The sequence below is a fragment of the Nicotiana attenuata genome, chromosome 10, assembly GCF_001879085.1.
Source record: "Nicotiana attenuata strain UT chromosome 10, NIATTr2, whole genome shotgun sequence".
Taxonomy (NCBI): domain Eukaryota; kingdom Viridiplantae; phylum Streptophyta; class Magnoliopsida; order Solanales; family Solanaceae; genus Nicotiana; species Nicotiana attenuata.
Genome location: NC_031998.1, coordinates 26,324,758 through 26,330,757, shown reverse-complemented (window position 1 = coordinate 26,330,757; position 6,000 = coordinate 26,324,758).

Genomic DNA, 6,000 nt, shown 5'->3' with positions numbered 1-6,000 from the left:
GCCCAAGTTTCTGTAGGCTAGCTTGTTGTCTTTGGTTTAACCCAGTAGTTAAAGTGACCTCAAACGAAAAAAAATTTGGGTGCACATTACCTTTTATGATGATTCCTGAGGAGAAAGTAATGTGTTTTTTCTTTTCTATCTCTGTGTGAAGCATCATGAAGAAGGAAATGTCATTTTTCACGAACTACCATAGAGATGAACCTTGAAATCAAATAAAGCCAATTAACCTTAGCGGTAAAAGTACCCACGATGTGTGACTAGGAAATTACGGGTTCAAGCTTTGAAAGTAGCAGTTTCTTGCAGAATCACAAAGTAAGATTGCATATGATAGTTCTACTCTGTCTTTTCGAATCATGCACATAGCGGGAGTTAGGGAAAAAAGAAAAAAATTCTCATTCACAATTTTCATTACCTGAATGTTTGTTTTCTTGTTCAATTGCGCCAAAAGGAAAGGTAAAATTTCTTAGAATCAGTACTGTTTGACCAAAAAGTATTGTACTCCTTGTTAAACTAATTAAATGATAATTGAGGTGAAAGGTGAATCCTAGTCAAGCATAATAATTTTTAGATCTACCTTAGAGTTTGGGTGATACCGTTTATTTAGTGCTCATAGTTGTGTAATCAATCATTAAATGCGTATTTTAGAGAGTAAATGAAGAGTGAGTAATGAACAATAAATATGAGAAATGGCAATAAATGTAAATAGGAAGAACACTTCACCCAAATATCAAATGATGTGGAAAATTCTTCCTTCTGACAATGAAATACGGCAGTAAACAAGAATATAAGCAATGATTTCTTGGATCATGTGAGTGAAAAGAAAGAATAATCGATAAAATCAATCAGTATGGAAAGGTGAACTTAGTATTTCCTCTCAAGGGTCAACTTCTTACAATAGTTTTCTCAGATTCAATCTCATGTGCCCCTTTTCTTCTCTCTTTCTTTCTATTTATATGGGATATTCTCTAAAACCCCTAAAAAGTACAACAAAGGGAATATCCAGGAGAATATTCCTGTCACTAGTTCCAAGACTACACTAGCCGTTATTCTTACTCTTCGCTACTCGACCTCGACCTTTACGATTTGCTCTGCGACTGCTCATTGTTGGGCTTCGGTCGACCTCGATCTATCCGCCCAAATCGGAACACAGTCATTTCACCTTACGATCTTCCCACGCCCAATTTCCTCAGCAAGATTTTGACCCTCCGCTTGTCAAGGTCGCCTTCTGGTCGGCCCCGATGAGCGGACCTTTTCAGTCGGCGGTTTGTGAAGAAATTTTGGCGTGGTGATCGAGTGGAGGTGTCTGTTGCCGAAGTAATAACGTGTCGCTTTGAGATTCATAGGTCATGGGGTTGGTGCAGGGTGACGTCACAACGCATGCGTCATCATTGCGCATCTTCCCGATGCATTGCCTTGTTCCTCGAGTCCCTGTCGTTTCGATTCTAGGGCCACTGACGGTTGCTCGCATTGATTCGAACGCCCCTGAGGTCTATAAATAAAGAGGGGGAAACTTCTCAACGAAACTTTTGCACTCTTCTAGTTTCTTCAGCGCTGCAATTGCTTCCTTTTCTCCTTCTTGTGTTCTTGCTTCCTGTAACCGCTGCCATTGCCACCCTTTCTTCTTTTTCTGCCCCCTCATATACGCATTATCAGAAAATGGCTACTGTGATCCCTAGCGCTGAGATAATTTTTGACCCCACTCCAATATCGGTGGCCATGCCTTCTGGTGGCGGAGAATCAGTGTGATGACCCAAAAGGTCATCACTTGCTTTTAAATTAAATTTTGTGTTTCCGAGGCCTTAAAAACCTCATTTAGAGTCACCTCGATTTGCGTGTGCAGTTCGGGCGCGTAGCCGGAAATCTTAAATATAAAAATCTGTGAAAAATGACAAAATTTGGATAATAAATGAATTAATTTGACTTCGGTCAATATTTTGGGTAAACGGACTCGGGCCCGTGATTTGGCGGTCCCGGAGGATCGTAGGAAAATATGGGACTCAGGCGTATGCCCGGAATCGAATTCCGATGTCCCAAGCCCGAGAAATGAATTTTTAAAGGAAATTGTTTAAGGAAATTTGAAATGAAATTTGATTAGAACATGTTAGTATCGGGCCCGTATTTTGGTTCCAGCGCCCGGTGCAGGTCATATATACGATTTAAGATGTTTCTGTGAAATTTGGTGAAAAACGGATATCATTTGACGTGATTCGGACCTAAATTGCTAAAGTTGATACTTGATGAAGTTTGAGAAAAATTCTTTGATTTTGAGAATTAATTCATTGTTATTGAGGTTATTTTAGCGATTTGATCGCACAGATAAGTTCGTATGATGTTGTTGAGTCAGTACGTATGTTTGGTTAAGAGCCCCGAGGGCTCGGGTGTGTTTCGGATGTGTTTCGGGAGGCTTTTGGAACTCAAAAAGTTGCAGGTTTTTGGCTGTTCACTGCCCAGGGATTTTACCCTTCGCGTTCGCGTGGTCCCTCTCGCGTACGCGTAAGGCAAAAATCCCAGGTGCCCAATTTCTTCTTCGCAAACGCGAAGGTTGAGACGCGAACGCGAAGCTGAGGAGGGAGACCCTTTGTGAACGCGTCCCTCCTCTCGCGAACGCGTAAGGTTCTGGGGAGGGGTCACCTTTTGTGTTCATCGCGAATGCGACCACTGGCCCGCGAACGTGTAGGCTTGAGGAGCCAAAGCTCCGCGAACGCGAGCCCTGTTCCGCGAACGCGAAGGCCTAACAGGCCTGACTCATCGCGAACGCGATGGGCTTGTCACGAACGCGATGAGTGTTTTTGCCCAGTTATTTTAAAAGACCCAAAACAGTAGCATTACGGGATTTTCATAAAAATTCATAAACCCCTTTTTCTCCAAATCTCTTAGGCGATTTTTGAAGCAATTCTTCACCATAATCTCTTGGGTAAGTAATCTTTAACTTGTTTTCTTCCCTTTTTATCAACACCCACTAGATTTCTAGGCCTAAAACATGAGACTAAGGGTAGAAAATTAGGAATTTGGGTAGAGTTAGAGCTTTTTGATTAATTGTGATTTAGACCTCGTTTTGGGGTCGAATTCTGGAAATAATTATATATTTGGGCTCGTGGGTGAATGGTGATTTGATTTTGGTCCGAACCTCGTGTTTTGACCAAGCAGGCCCGGGGTCGATTTTTGGGTTTTTGGGAAGAATGATTAGAAAGCTCTAATTTGGCATTGGAGTTGAATTGTTTAGCGTTTATTGATGTTATGAAGTCGATTATGTATAGATACGATCGATTTGGAGCCGAATTCGAAAGGAAAGGCGGTGTTTGAGGCTTGAGTTGGCTGTGGAAGTTTGAGGTAAGTGTTCGGTCTAACCTTAGCTTGAGGGATTAGGAGTTGAGTCCTATTTGCTATTTGTTTCTTGTTGAGTACGACGTATAGGCATGGTGACGAGTATCTATGCGTTGGTGTCGAGCATGACCGTGAGTCTTAAGTTGCAAACTGTTATGTTCTTAATTGATACTACGGATGCTTTAAATTGATGATTCTCGAACTTGAGTAAGAACTGAGTTTGTTTCGTGGAAAGTACTATGATTGGGTATTTGGTGTTAGCTGAGATGAGTAGAAATTGAACTAAGATTGGTTATAGCTGATTCTCCCTTGCCGGGACGTATATACTTGTACTGTTGAGTCCCCTTGCCGGGATAGTGTAGTTTATGGTTGATCCCTTGCCGGGACAATTATTATGATTATGGTTGACTGTATATTTGGAATGGGTTGCGCGTCGCAACATTATTATTATATATGGATCGGGTTGCATGCCGCAACAATTATATTATATGGATCGAGTTGCACGCCGCAACAATGATATGTTGGATCGGGTTGCACGCCGCAACAATTATATTATATGGATCGGGTTGCACACCGAAACATTTATATATGTTGATCAGGTTGCGCGCTGCAACAGTATTATTGTTGTTTGGTTGTAGATTTTGGACTGTCCTCTCATATTTCTTTTAAGTTTCTGCTGGATGTGATATGTCCCCCGAAGTATGTACCCCCTCCCATTTAAACTGCTTATTCCTGTTTATTTTTCCGCCGTATATTATATACTTGCACAGGTTTATCTGGAGTCTGGTCCTAGCCTCGTCACTACCTCGCCGGGGTTACGCCAGACACTTACCAGCACATGGGGTCGGTTGTGCTGATGCTACACTCTGCACTATGTGCAGATATCGGAGCAGCTTTTGAGCAGTAGCGCTTGGGGAGCTAGCCTTCAGTCCACAGAGATCCCGAGGTAGCCCTGCGGACGTTCGCAGGTCCGGCGTCTCTTCTATCTACTATGTGTTCTGTTTTCATTGTATCCGAGACAGACAGTATTTCCCTTTCTTCAGACATCTGTATGTAGTATTCTTAGACAGTCCGTGAATGTTGTGACACCAGTTTCTGGGTAGAGGCATGTGTTGATGGTCGTATTATCTCGGTTTATTTTATTTATGTCTTCCGCTTAATCTCATATTCCGCTGTTATTTAAATGTTTATCACTTGTTAATATAAGTTGTAAAAGGATTAAAAACAAAAGAGTTAAAGAGTTCTAATTTCGTGGCTTGCCTAGCTTCTACGAGTAGCACCATCACGACTCCCGAGGGTGGGAAATCCGGGTCTTGACATTTGTTCTTTCTTGTCGTGCGGTTTGGTTTCTCAATGCTAATTGAATGTCTACTCTGTTCTTTCGCAGATGGCGAGAATACGCCTTTCCTCATCTACCGATCAGCAGCCCGAGCCCCCAGCAGCAGCTCCCACAAGGGGCAGAGGGCGAGGCCGAGGCTGTGCTAGAGGCCGAGGCAGGGGTAGAGCTCAGCCCAGGGCAGCAGCCCCCGTAGCGGAGCCTCAGGTTGACTTTGACGACGAGGTTCCGGCTCTAGCAGTTCTGGTGGGCCTAGCTCAGGTCCCAGAGGGGTTTATTGGTGGAGGGATTATTGCTTAGCTAGACCAGCAGGATCGCCAGCCTTGACCTGGGAGCAGTTCACGCAGCTATTTCTGGAGAAGTTTCTCCCTATCACACAGTGAGAGGCCTATCGAAGGTAGTTCGAGCGCCTCCAGCAGGGATCCATGACTGTCACCCAGTACGAGACCAGATTTATTGATTTAGCTCACCATGCTCTTATTATACTTCCCAATGAGAGGGAGAGAGTGAGACGGTTCATTGAGTCGATTCGTCTTCAGATGGCTAGAGAGGCTGGGAGTGAGATATCCTTCCAGGAGGCGGCGAATGTGGCTTGGAGAGTTGAGATGGTATTATCACAGGGGGGTGGTCACAGGGCGTACAAGAGACCCCGTCAGTCAGACAGATTCAGTGGTGCCTCGTCTGGAGGTAGGGATTCGTATGATAGAGGCCATCCTTCTAGGGCCTTTCAGTCAGCACTCCAGGTTTCTCACGGTGCTTCAGCTGGCCGTGGTTCTCACACGTAGTATTCTGATCAGCAGCCCTACAGTGCACCACCAGCTCCTATCAGTGCACCACCGCTCCAGAGTTTTCGGGGTGGTCATTCAGGTCGCCAGGGTCAGTCTCAGTTCCCTCAGCCGCAGCGTTCAGGTGGATGCTATGAGTGTAGTGAGTATCGTCATATCAGGAGGGCTTGTCCGTGGTTGGTGGGTACTCAATCGCAGCAGCACGGTTCCCGTGCTATGGTTCAGGCACCAGGTGTTCCACAGCCCACGCAGCTAGCTAGAGCTGGGGGTAGAGGTGCTAGAGGTGGAGGTAGAGGTGCTAGAGGTGGAGCTCAGACCGCTAGAGGTGGAGCTCAGCCAGCTGCAGGTCATCCTAGAGAGGTAGATCAGAGTGGTGGGGCCCAGCCTCGATGTTATGCCCTTCCAGCCAGGCCTGAGGCTGAGGCTTCCGATGCGGTTATCACAGGTACTGTTCTGGTTTTTGATAGAGATGCTTCAGTGTTATTTTATCCAGGGTCTACGTACTCGTATGTGTCATCTTATTTTGCACCGTATCTGGTTATGCCTAGTGATTCC